We start from the raw sequence: 13,070 nt of genomic DNA on the forward strand, positions 1-13,070 counted from the left end.
GCCAGGTACTTTCCCTTTTTGAAAACTTTGGATGGTTCTTAAAAGCTCATCTTCAGTTAAACTCTCAGTTAGGGCCTCTGCATCATCTTGGTTCAAAACCATAGTTATATCCTTGAGTGTGTCATTCATGAAATCAGCATCAATATTTTTAGTGTCATACAGGGATTGATAGAAGGCAAAAACTTTTCCCATGATGCCACTCCTGGATTTCTCCCCTTCTATTTCTGTTATTATTTCCTTTGACATGTGGATTTTCCTAAAGAAGTATCTAGTACATTTTTCATTCTCCTCTACATGCTGTACACGACTTTTAAAAATGACCTCCTTTGCTTTCTCCTCCAGATCTTTTTTAATCTTCTCTTTAGCTGCAGCTATGTAATCAGCTACATCGCAACCAATTGCTTTAAGTTTATACAGAGTTTGTAGCTGTGTATTTAAATGATCAAAAAAATCCCTTTTTGCTTTAGCTCTTTGAACCCCTAATTTTATGAAAAAACGTTTAATTCTCTCTTTTACTATATCCCACCATGTCAGAATATCCAAAGTGTGCAACCTTTCTGTCTGCCATTCCTTAAAAACCTTCCTGAAATCTTCATACACTTTCTCACCTTCTAGCAAGGAGCTATTCAGCTTCCAAAAGCCCCTTCCCACTTTTTGCTCAGCTGGGCTTGAAACTTTGAAAATCACCACCTTGTGGTCTGAAATCACATTTTCTTTGTGTGTGCAGGACAATGGCAATAAATACTTAGCAGCGAAAATATAATCAATTCTTGACCCAGCATCTTTACCTTTCCATGTAACCCTCTCAGTTAAAGATGTGTTTTTATTGAGGGTCGTAAAGACATCTTTAAACTTTAAATCTGTTAGAATGGTTTTTAGAAGGTTGGCTGATCTATCAGTAATCCTACCACCTGAGCCGTATCTGTCTGTGGGATTTAAAGCACAGTTAAAATCACCTGCTACAATCATTGGTTTAGTATTTGCCATAAGGACATTCAAAGTTTCAAACATCTCAATACGATCTTTTGGGTGTGGCGATGCATACACATTTAAAAGATTCCACTTGATCCCATCAATAATAGCAGTAACAAACAAAACTCTCCCTGGCACAATTTCTTGGACATGCTGAATCTTGGCTGGCCCTTTAAAAAGAATAGCAACTCCTGCATTCCTATTCACATTGCAGCCTGACCACACAGAAGAGCCATGAGTCCAGTCCTTTGCAAAGGTTTCATAATTGCTCCTGTGTGGTATAGCACATTCTTGCAGGAAAAACACACTTACATTAAAGGCCGCCAAAAAGTTAAACACAGTCCTTCTTCTTAGCTGGCTCTTTATGCAGTGCACATTAAAGGATAAACCGTTCAAAACAGCCATGGTGAAATAAAGAAAAAGTTCTTAAAGGGGACTTACTGCAAATCCATACTGTTCTCAGAGGGATCCATTCCCATCACCTCAGTCAGTTGGTGGACCAGGTCAATGCTCAAGAAATTCTGCCCAGGAGATGCCAGACCGACTGGGCTAGTAACAGTCTCATTTCCAAATAATAGATCGCTCGGCATATTATCCACTGGAGAAAGACTGGACTCCATATTCTCTAAATCATTGCCGGCAGGGAACTTTACAACCTCCGCCCATGACCTCCCTTCAGCCTTTGTTTGTACTCCAACAACACTCGCTGAGCCCATCCGTGGTTTCTTGGCCTTTGATTCTGCAGCATGATCCGGATGATCACCAACAGTAGACTCACTCTTTTCCAGTAACTGCTCTCCTTCTCTGGATCTTCCATGTAGCTTTACAATCACATTTGAACACTGCTCCTCTTCCCGTGCTCCCTCCGATGTTGTAGCCTCCATCTCCTCCAAAACAGCCGCTACCTCCTCTTGCATTGGGTCGGGGTGTGGAGCTGAACTTTCTGTTTTGGCAGGTTCTCTTGCTTTAATAGTGCCAGAAGTCAGATCACATGTAACATTCCCCAAATCGCCAGCAGTGGGTGCTGGACCAGCACTTTCCTCAATTTTAGCAGATGGCTCCCCCTGAGAATCAGCTGCTTTTCCCGATTTGTCAGGGTTGTTGCGGTGCGGGCAGTTTGAATAGACATGGCCCGGACGAAGACAAAAATTACAACGCTTTTCTTTGGGACATATCACAGTCTCATGCTCAAAGGAGTCACAATTCCTGCACCTGTGACTCTCCTTGCATAACTCAGTTGAATGGCCATACACATGGCATATGCGGCAAAAACTGGCCATTCCATCAAAAAATAAGTCCCCGTTATATTTTCCAATGCTAAAGCGTGCTGGAGGAAAAATGCCTTTTTTAAACGAAACAAGGTATTTCCTTTTCCCAGTCCATAACCCAAACTGGTTGGTAATTTTGTGTAAAAATTTTACCTTCTCGCAAAATATGGACAGCCAGCTGGTAATGTCCTCCTGAGGTATATTTGGGTTGTACATTTTCACCACAAGCGATCGCAAATCCTCTTCCTCATAATGTGGGGTGACTTTTACACAGTCCAATAACTGGTGGTTTTGATACTCCTGCAGTTTCCTGACAAACTCCGAGCAGGTCCTCTTATTTACAAAAGTGATATCATAAACTCCTCTGATGTGGTAATCCTGTAGAGCAAGAATCTTGTCCGGCGTCAACTGGAACAAACCAAAGAGCAAATCTTTGACAATGTACTCCAAGCCTTTTTCTTGTCTCTTCTCTGTTTCAAACTCCATTCTGACAGAATTATTAACCCGCGCATAAGCCGGAATTTTCACGTTTCTGGCCGCCGCCATAGCAGAGCTTCACCTTTCACTATCAGCAGAACTGAAGATCACAGGAAAACTCAGCAACCAGCCCACACTCCAAAGAGCAGAGCTAGCGATACACTACAAGCAGTGAGAACCACCTTCGTGATCATGGTATCTCCCCTGCCAGGTAAGTATGAGTTGGAAGGGACCGGCTAGTGCTCCCCGGTTGGGGCCGCGCTTTGTCCACGTTATGGGAGCTTTCTGGGTATCTGTCAGAGCTAGGCCACAGAGCAATGCACATCTGTGTAAAGAGTGGAGCAGGAGTGTTGTAGTTTTTTTTTTTTTTCTTCTCTTCTTCTCCCCCCCAATGTCTGGAGAGACGCAAAGGAGTTGCGAAATAGTCCCAGTGTAAACTGCGTCAGCGCCTGTATTTGCATAGGAGGCGGCCCTTAAGCATCCAGCAGCAGCGCAAGCTTCCTGCCACGAAAGGAAGCATAGGAATATGGCGCAGCGGGAGGGGGCTGTTCCTACAGAGTTGGCGATTGTCCTGTAGCAGAAATGGGGAGTGAAGTCATGCACGGAAGAAGCCATTTGGCAAGGGAAGCAATGCAGGTGCAAAGAGACTAGAGAGAAGGGAGCAGGAGCTGAAAGAGCAGCCCACCCGGTGTGTCGTCAGACAAAGCTTTTAGCTGAACTATCATTGACCAGAAAGAATCAGGGGAGAGCGCGAACGCAGTCCCCCACTACCACAAATTATGCAGTCGAGTTTCCCGCATTTGGGGAAATCGCAGGGGTCAGCACAGCCGGAGTGCAATGGTTGAGCCTCGCCCTGGGAGAACCACCTTCGTGATCATGGTATCTCCCCTGCCAGGTAAGTATGAGTTGGAAGGGACCGGCTAGTGCTCCCCGGTTGGGGCCACGCTTTGTCCACGTTATGGGAGCTTTCTGGGTATCTGTCAGAGCTAGGCCACAGAGCAATGCACATCTGTGTAAAGAGTGGAGCAGGAGTGTTGTAGTTTTTTTTTTTTTTCTTCTCTTCTTCTCCCCCCCAATGTCTGGAGAGACGCAAAGGAGTTGCGAAATAGTCCCAGTGTAAACTGCGTCAGCGCATGTATTTGCATAGGAGGCGGCCCTTAAGCATCCAGCAGCAGCGCAAGCTTCCTGCCACGAAAGGAAGCATAGGAACATGGTGCAGCGGGAGGGGGCTGTTCCTACAGAGTTGGCGATTGTCCTGTAGCAGAAATGGGGAGTGAAGTCATGCACGGAAGAAGCCATTTGGCAAGGGATGCAATGCAGGTGCAAAGAGGCTAGAGAGAAGAGAGCAGGAGCTGAAAGAGCAGCCCACCCGGTGTGTCGTCAGACAAAGCTTTTAGCTGAACTATCATTGACCAGAAAGAATCAGGGGAGAGCGCGAACGCAGTCCCCCACTACCACAAATTATGCAGTCGAGTTTCCCGCATTTGGGGAAATCGCAGGGGTCAGCACAGCCGGAGTGCAATGGTTGAGCCTCGCCCTGGGAGAACCACCTTCGTGATCATGGTATCTCCCCTGCCAGGTAAGTATGAGTTGGAAGGGACCGGCTAGTGCTCCCCGGTTGGGGCCACGCTTTGTCCACGTTATGGGAGCTTTCTAGGTATCTGTCAGAGCTAGGCCACAGAGCAATGCACATCTGTGTAAAGAGTGGAGCAGGAGTGTTGTAGTTTTTTTTTTTTTTCTTCTCTTCTTCTCCCCCCCAATGTCTGGAGAGACGCAAAGGAGTTGCGAAATAGTCCCAGTGTAAACTGCGTCAGCGCCTGTATTTGCATAGGAGGCGGCCCTTAAGCATCCAGCAGCAGCGCAAGCTTCCTGCCACGAAAGGAAGCATAGGAATATGGCGCAGCGGGAGGGGGCTGTTCCTACAGAGTTGGCGATTGTCCTGTAGCAGAAATGGGGAGTGAAGTCATGCACGGAAGAAGCCATTTGGCAAGGGAAGCAATGCAGGTGCAAAGAGACTAGAGAGAAGGGAGCAGGAGCTGAAAGAGCAGCCCACCCGGTGTGTCGTCAGACAAAGCTTTTAGCTGAACTATCATTGACCAGAAAGAATCAGGGGAGAGCGCGAAACGCAGTCCCCCACTACCACAAATTATGCAGTCGAGTTTCCCGCATTTGGGGAAATCGCAGGGGTCAGCACAGCCGGAGTGCAATGGTTGAGCCTCGCCCTGGGAGAACCACCTTCGTGATCATGGTATCTCCCCTGCCAGGTAAGTATGAGTTGGAAGGGACCGGCTAGTGCTCCCCGGTTGGGGCCACGCTTTGTCCACGTTATGGGAGCTTTCTGGGTATCTGTCAGAGCTAGGCCACAGAGCAATGCACATCTGTGTAAAGAGTGGAGCAGGAGTGTTGTAGTTTTTTTTTTTTTTCTTCTCTTCTTCTCCCCCCCAATGTCTGGAGAGACGCAAAGGAGTTGCGAAATAGTCCCAGTGTAAACTGCGTCAGCGCATGTATTTGCATAGGAGGCGGCCCTTAAGCATCCAGCAGCAGCGCAAGCTTCCTGCCACGAAAGGAAGCATAGGAACATGGCGCAGCGGGAGGGGGCTGTTCCTACAGAGTTGGCGATTGTCCTGTAGCAGAAATGGGGAGTGAAGTCATGCACGGAAGAAGCCATTTGGCAAGGGATGCAATGCAGGTGCAAAGAGGCTAGAGAGAAGGGAGCAGGAGCTGAAAGAGCAGCCCACCCGGTGTGTCGTCAGACAAAGCTTTTAGCTGAACTATCATTGACCAGAAAGAATCAGGGGAGAGCGCGAACGCAGTCCCCCACTACCACAAATTATGCAGTCGAGTTTCCCGCATTTGGGGAAATCGCAGGGGTCAGCACAGCCGGAGTGCAATGGTTGAGCCTCGCCCTGGGAGAACCACCTTCGTGATCATGGTATCTCCCCTGCCAGGTAAGTATGAGTTGGAAGGGACCGGCTAGTGCTCCCCGGTTGGGGCCACGCTTTGTCCACGTTATGGGAGCTTTCTGGGTATCTGTCAGAGCTAGGCCACAGAGCAATGCACATCTGTGTAAAGAGTGGAGCAGGAGTGTTGTAGTTTTTTTTTTGTTTTTTTTTTTCTTCTCCCCCCCAATGTCTGGAGAGACGCAAAGGAGTTGCGAAATAGTCCCAGTGTAAACTGCGTCAGCGCCTGTATTTGCATAGGAGGCGGCCCTTAAGCATCCAGCAGCAGCGCAAGCTTCCTGCCACGAAAGGAAGCATAGGAACATGGCGCAGCGGGAGGGGGCTGTTCCTACAGAGTTGGCGATTGTCCTGTAGCAGAAATGGGGAGTGAAGTCATGCACGGAAGAAGCCATTTGGCAAGGGATGCAATGCAGGTGCAAAGAGGCTAGAGAGAAGGGAGCAGGAGCTGAAAGAGCAGCCCACCCGGTGTGTCGTCAGACAAAGCTTTTAGCTGAACTATCATTGACCAGAAAGAATCAGGGGAGAGCGCGAACGCAGTCCCCCACTACCACAAATTATGCAGTCGAGTTTCCCGCATTTGGGGAAATCGCAGGGGTCAGCACAGCCGGAGTGCAATGGTTGAGCCTCGCCCTAGGAGAACCACCTTCGTGATCATGGTATCTCCCCTGCCAGGTAAGTATGAGTTGGAAGGGACCGGCTAGTGCTCCCCGGTTGGGGCCACGCTTTGTCCACGTTATGGGAGCTTTCTGGGTATCTGTCAGAGCTAGGCCACAGAGCAATGCACATCTGTGTAAAGAGTGGAGCAGGAGTGTTGTAGTTTTTTTTTTGTTTTTTTTTTTCTTCTCCCCCCCAATGTCTGGAGAGACGCAAAGGAGTTGCGAAATAGTCCCAGTGTAAACTGCGTCAGCGCCTGTATTTGCATAGGAGGCGGCCCTTAAGCATCCAGCAGCAGCGCAAGCTTCCTGCCACGAAAGGAAGCATAGGAATATGGCGCAGCGGGAGGGGGCTGTTCCTACAGAGTTGGCGATTGTCCTGTAGCAGAAATGGGGAGTGAAGTCATGCACGGAAGAAGCCATTTGGCAAGGGATGCAATGCAGGTGCAAAGAGACTAGAGAGAAGGGAGCAGGAGCTGAAAGAGCAGCCCACCCGGTGTGTCGTCAGACAAAGCTTTTAGCTGAACTATCATTGACCAGAAAGAATCAGGGGAGAGCGCGAACGCAGTCCCCCACTACCACAAATTATGCAGTCGAGTTTCCCGCATTTGGGGAAATCGCAGGGGTCAGCACAGCCGGAGTGCAATGGTTGAGCCTCGCCCTGGGAGAACCACCTTCGTGATCATGGTATCTCCCCTGCCAGGTAAGTATGAGTTGGAAGGGACCGGCTAGTGCTCCCCGGTTGGGGCCACGCTTTGTCCACGTTATGGGAGCTTTCTGGGTATCTGTCAGAGCTAGGCCACAGAGCAATGCACATCTGTGTAAAGAGTGGAGCAGGAGTGTTGTAGTTTTTTTTTTTTTTCTTCTCTTCTTCTCCCCCCCAATGTCTGGAGAGACGCAAAGGAGTTGCGAAATAGTCCCAGTGTAAACTGCGTCAGCACATGTATTTGCATAGGAGGCGGCCCTTAAGCATCCAGCAGCAGCGCAAGCTTCCTGCCACGAAAGGAAGCATAGGAATATGGCGCAGCGGGAGGGGGCTGTTCCTACAGAGTTGGCGATTGTCCTGTAGCAGAAATGGGGAGTGAAGTCATGCACGGAAGAAGCCATTTGGCAAGGGATGCAATGCAGGTGCAAAGAGGCTAGAGAGAAGGGAGCAGGAGCTGAAAGAGCAGCCCACCCGGTGTGTCGTCAGACAAAGCTTTTAGCTGAACTATCATTGACCAGAAAGAATCAGGGGAGAGCGCGAACGCAGTCCCCCACTACCACAAATTATGCAGTCAAGTTTCCCACATTTGGGGAAATCGCAGGGGTCAGCACAGCCAGAGTGCAAAGGTTGAGCCTCGCCCTGGGAGAACCTTTTTTTTTTTTTTTTTTTTTTTTTTTTTTTTTTTTTTTTTTTATGCCTATTCAGACTGAATCACTGACACAATTCGTTCAACAAAAAACGGAATCTGCTCAGCGTTCTTTGCATCATCTCAGGCATCAACATATCAAAAAACACATAAAAACCTTTTATACACTTTATACATCCCCACCCCCACCCCCCCACCACTCCCCCACATTCCACATCCCGTCAGCCTCCTCATCCCCCAACCTCTTCCTATCTAATTCCAACACCAAGGAAAACTTAGCCATGCACCACCTAACACATTCCACTTCGGACAATATCTCTCTCTTCCTGCACATTAAACCCCTCGCAGCCCACACCACCTCCTTCACCACAGCCGAAACAATATGCATCTTTCTCTTCACATCCCTCTCACCACCCACCAAACCCAAAACTCCAGCCTCAAAAGTGATGTGCTTCACCCCCACCACCCTCACCACAAAACCCTCCAACAACCTCCACACCTCCTTAGCAAACTCACATTCCCAAAAAACGTGTCTCTCCGTTTCACAACCTCCACACCCTTCCCTTGGACACCGGTCACTCCTCACCAAGTCCCTAGATTTTAGAAAGACCCGTGTAGATAAACAATTATGCAATGTAAGCCACGCAATCTGTTTCTGCTTATTTGTCACACCAATGATTGCCAAGTTCTTCCAGCACACTTCCGCCCATTTGGAACTCAAACCCCGCACATTTGACACCACCTCTCCCCTCCGCAACCACTTCCATAAAGACTCCTTTTTCACTGCATCCTGCCCCAGCTCCACCAATTTATTTTCCTCATAAAAGGCCTTCATACCCAGGTAATATGCAGGCGAGACCAGTGACAGTGGTTTCCTCAGATCTCTTCTGCACCACCCCCACCTCACCACCGGCCACCCCACCAGGTACCTCATCAAACAAGCCATCTTTCCCCCACCCATAAAGGCTTTAAAATGAGTCAACCACCACTGCCCCTTTAGAAAAAGCTCAATGTTTGGAAAGCCATATCCTCCTGCACAACCATCCTTCATCACCGTTTCCCTTGAAATCTTCTCCATCTTTGCCCCCCAAAAAAACATGAAGAGCACCCTCATCACCTTCATTACCATCTGCTTATTAGGAGCAAACACCACTCCAAAGTGCACCAGTAGTGGCAGGACACACGCCTTCACCACCACCGTCTTCCCAGTGAAGGACAGGTTCCTCAATTTCCAGAAACCAAGCTTTTTCTCTATCTTTGCCAGCCCCACCTCCGCATTCTTCTGACAACACAGATTACGGGAGAAAAACACCCCCAACACTTTCATCTGTTCCACCACCTCCACTTTCCCTCCCACCACCTCACATGACCCGCTCAAAGCGCACACCTGGCTCTTCCCCCAATTCACTTTCAGACCCGACATGCATCCGAAAATACTCAGCAACAGCTCCGCCCTCAACAGATCACTCCTGGAGCTACAAACAAAAGCAGTGTCATCCATGTAGCACAACCCTTTAACATTTTCATTGTCACCTCCGGGCACAAACACACCCTTAAACACTTTGTCCCTCTTCACATGCTGCAACAGGGGTTCCATCACGCAGATAAAAATAATGGGGGACAGGGGACACCCCTGCCTCACTCCCGATCTGATCCGCACCGGTTCCGTCAGGTTCCCATTCACTAAAATCCTACTGCTAACCCCCTTATATAACCCCCTTACCATCTCCACAAAGGCCGTCGGCAGCCCCATCTTCTGCAACACCATAAACAGAAACTGGTGCGATACTTGATCATATGCTTTTTCCAAATCAAAGCTAGCCACAGCCAATGGGGCGTTGGTACTTTGGGCATAGTAAATCAAATCTCTCAGAAATATCAGGTGATCCGTCACCCTCCTACCCGGCACAGCACACGCCTGACCATCCCCCACCACCTTGCTGATGACCTCCCGCATCCTACCAGCCAGCAATTTGGTCAGCAACTTATAGTCACAATTCAGCAAAGTTATCGGCCGCCAGTTTTTCATATCCTTGGGGTCACCTTTCTTAAACAGCAAGGTGATCACCCCTTCCTTCATCGACCGAGATAACATCTTCCCTGCCATACAGCACTGAAGCACCTCAACTACATGCACCTTCAATACCTTCCAAAATCTTAAATAAAATTCCAAGGGAATTCCGTCCCCTCCTGGTGTCTTATTTTTCCTCATTCCCCTAAGGGTATCCTCCACCTCCTTTTCTGTCACAGGATCCACCAACATACCACCATCCTCCTCACCCAATCCACCATCCAAGATCCCACAATACTGCTCAACTTCCTCAACAGAGGCACCACCTCCTCCCTTATACAACTCCCCATAGAAACCTCTGATCACCTCCTCCATCCTCTCACCTTGCACTTCTACCTCCCCGTCCATTACAGAAGTAAACACTTTCTTAGGCCCATATGCCTTCCTAAAAAAGAACCGAGAGCACCTTTCTCCCCCCTCCATCTCTTGCACTTTTGCTCTAAACACAATACCTTCCCCCCGCTTCTTCAAGGACAACTTCCGCTCTTCCCGCACCTCCTTTATTTCATCCTCCACTTCCAGCCCCAACCTTTTGCATTTGAACAAGAACAACAATTTAGACAAGATCCTCTCCTCCTCCTCTCTCCTCCTTCTAGCCCCTTCTCTCCCCTTCTTCTGAAAGAAGGTCCTAATACATGCCTTAGCCCAATCCCACCAACCCAGCACATTAGCAAACTCAGCTTTCCGACACACCAATGCTCCAAAGAACACCTCAAACTGCTCACCAACTCCCTCCTCCTCCAATAGAGTGCAATTCAGTTTCCATACCCCACCTCCAAACCGCACCCCAACCTCCAGATCAAATGACCCCGTAAGCAGCACATGATCAGAGAAAGTCACCGGATCAACCCTATAACCGGTCACCTTCATTGTAGGGGAACAAAAGAAAAAATCGATCCTGGACCTTACAGTCCCTCTGTCAGAATTGAAGGTGAAAGACACCTTCCCACCCTCCACTTCCACAGCAACATCTTGAAGACGGAAATCCCCCACCACCTCATTCAGGAGTTTGGACGACCCATCCATCCCTCCCTCCTCCCTTTCACCTTGTCTATCCTCCTTCCTCCTTATACAATTAAGATCACCAGCCACTATCGTAGGCAATCTTCCAGGTAACCACAACTTCAAGGTCTCAAGGAATACCACCCTCTCCTTTCTTTCAGCCGGAGCATAACAATTTATTAAACGCACCTCCTTCCCATACACATCCAATACCACCACCTGCATTCTCCCAGGGATCACAATCTCATGCGATATGCACAGTACATCCTTATTTTTGATCAAGATCCCCACCCCCTCACTCCTAGATGCACATGCTGGTGACCATAAGGAATGCCCCCGCACCCACTCCCCCTCAGGGGCTCTCTCCACTCCACACTCCTGAACACATATCACATCTGCAGTCACTTTTTCCAAGTGCTCAAACACCACCGCCCGCCGCCACCCAGAACAAATGCTCCGTACATTCACAGAAGATACAACAAACAGCATAATGAAAAAAGGATGTATCATTCTCATATCAGCCATAATAAAGCTATTTACAGGTGTTCCATTGACTCCACCTTTCCACTTACACTCTCTATACCACCATGCTGTCTTCTCCTAACCAAAGGAGGATTGGCGGACTCTACATCAGAATCCCCATCAAGGCTGCCAAGCAAAGCACCCAGACCACCCCCACCCGAATCATCCACCCTCGCTCGTTTGGATGCGGATGAAGATGGTCCCGCCCCTTCCCCAGAGGCGACAATCAAACGCTGCCCACACTCCAAACTACCATCACTTTCCACCTCCACCATATCATCGTCCTCATCACTGTCCGATAAATCCCCTATCAGAGCCGCAAATCTATTTGGATTACTCAGTCCAGCAAGCACCCTCTCCTCTGGCTGTTCACCAGCGTGTTCTTCCTTCCGACAGGGCAGTGAGTCACCGCTTCCTCCACATTGCAGTCCACCTGTCAGCCCACTCTCCTCCGCGTGGCATCCGACACCCGTTCCCACCACCGCAGCAGCTTCACCGGGGTGAACACTGACAGCGCCCGCCAGAACACCGGCAGCGTCATCAGCGACACGTATCCCCTCCGCCGCTACCGGCCGGTCTGCAGGGACAACATCATCAGCCGGGCGCTCCAGGATGAGGACAGCAGAGTCCGCAGCCGCGGGGCTCTCACTCTCCCCCTCCTCCTGTCGCGCCCTTCTCGGCTTCCGCTGCTCCTTGTACAATCCACCGGACCCCAACCGCTGCACAAGTCTCTCCTCCAAGCCACTCCTCCGTCTTGCCTCGAAGTATTCATCACACTGCCGGGCAAGATGTCCTGCCTTCCTGCAGATATCGCAAACTTTCCTCTCTCTGCACTCTCTGGAAGGATGACCCTCATGGCCACAAAAACGACATTTAGGGATCTGTTCACATTCCTGGCTTGTATGGCCATATACATAGCATTTTCTGCAATAACTGGGCTGACCTGCATAAAACAGGAACCCCCGCTCACCACCAACATTAAACACTGCAGGGGGTCTCCGCACACCCCCCACACACCCCTCATCATGAAAAAAACGCCCAATAAATCTGTACTTTCCAGACCATATACCGAACTTATTCCGAACTTTATCCCCCCCTTTCAGCTCTTCACAGTAGGTTTTCAAAAAAGCTCTAACCAAATTCACGTCCGCAAACGGATTATAAAGATGTACAATAATGACCTTCTCCTCTTGCATAAACAGGGGGATAACATCAAATTTCCGCACAATTTCCTCCTCCATCCTCTTAGCTTTCTCATAAACATTCCAGCAGACATCCGGACAGGTAAAGGTCACATCATATATCCCCTGCTGGGGAAAGTCCTGCAAACATACTATGTCTCTTACCCTAATGTCCAAAGCGTCCACCAAAAGATCCACAACCACTGCTCTTAGGTCCACTTCCATCTTCAAGCCCGGCTTCACCAAGAACCGCAAAGAATCGCGCATCCCACGATTCGCCATGTTGATGGCACCAAAGTGCCTCGCCTCCAACTTCCACCCGAAGAGCACCCCAACAAAGGGGGCTCCCCGGCTGCCTACTCACTGGCTGTTAGGAGCACCACACTCAGGAGATGTCACGCCCTGGGAGAACCACCTTCGTGATCATGGTATCTCCCCTGCCAGGTAAGTATGAGTTGGAAGGGACCGGCTAGTGCTCCCCGGTTGGGGCCACTCTTTGTCCACGTTAGGGGAGCTTTCTGGGTATCTGTCAGAGCTAGGCCACAGAGCAATGCACATCTGTGTAAAGAGTGGAGCAGGAGTGTTGTAGTTTTTTTTTTTTTTCTTCTCTTC

General features: G+C 49.3%; 6 non-coding genes and 1 pseudogene across 6 annotated transcripts; all 7 read right to left on the reverse strand.

Moving 5' to 3' along the window:
• Positions 1-3,456: 3,456 nt before the first annotated feature.
• Positions 3,457-3,620, reverse strand: LOC149453721 (U1 spliceosomal RNA). Its single transcript, XR_016314654.1, has one exon. It is a non-coding gene; the product is annotated as a U1 spliceosomal RNA (small nuclear RNA).
• Positions 3,621-4,140: 520 nt separating this feature from the next.
• LOC149453722 (U1 spliceosomal RNA) lies at positions 4,141-4,304 on the reverse strand. The gene has a single exon (XR_016314656.1). It is a non-coding gene; the product is annotated as a U1 spliceosomal RNA (small nuclear RNA).
• A 520-nt stretch (positions 4,305-4,824) lies between these two features.
• LOC149453723 (U1 spliceosomal RNA) lies at positions 4,825-4,989 on the reverse strand. Its single transcript, XR_016314573.1, has one exon. It is a non-coding gene; the product is annotated as a U1 spliceosomal RNA (small nuclear RNA).
• A 520-nt stretch (positions 4,990-5,509) lies between these two features.
• LOC149453724 (U1 spliceosomal RNA) lies at positions 5,510-5,673 on the reverse strand. Its single transcript, XR_016314657.1, has one exon. It is a non-coding gene; the product is annotated as a U1 spliceosomal RNA (small nuclear RNA).
• Positions 5,674-6,193: 520 nt separating this feature from the next.
• Positions 6,194-6,357, reverse strand: LOC149453725 (U1 spliceosomal RNA). Its single transcript, XR_016314539.1, has one exon. It is a non-coding gene; the product is annotated as a U1 spliceosomal RNA (small nuclear RNA).
• A 520-nt stretch (positions 6,358-6,877) lies between these two features.
• On the reverse strand, positions 6,878-7,041 carry LOC149453726 (U1 spliceosomal RNA). Its single transcript, XR_016314658.1, has one exon. It is a non-coding gene; the product is annotated as a U1 spliceosomal RNA (small nuclear RNA).
• A 520-nt stretch (positions 7,042-7,561) lies between these two features.
• LOC149453727 (U1 spliceosomal RNA) lies at positions 7,562-7,696 on the reverse strand (annotated as a pseudogene).
• Positions 7,697-13,070: the final 5,374 nt, after the last annotated feature.

This window comes from Staurois parvus, unplaced genomic scaffold (genome assembly GCF_062004578.1).
Source record: "Staurois parvus isolate SC_StPar_1 unplaced genomic scaffold, SC_StPar_1.0 ptg000445l, whole genome shotgun sequence".
NCBI classification, from domain to species: Eukaryota; Metazoa; Chordata; class Amphibia; order Anura; family Ranidae; genus Staurois; species Staurois parvus.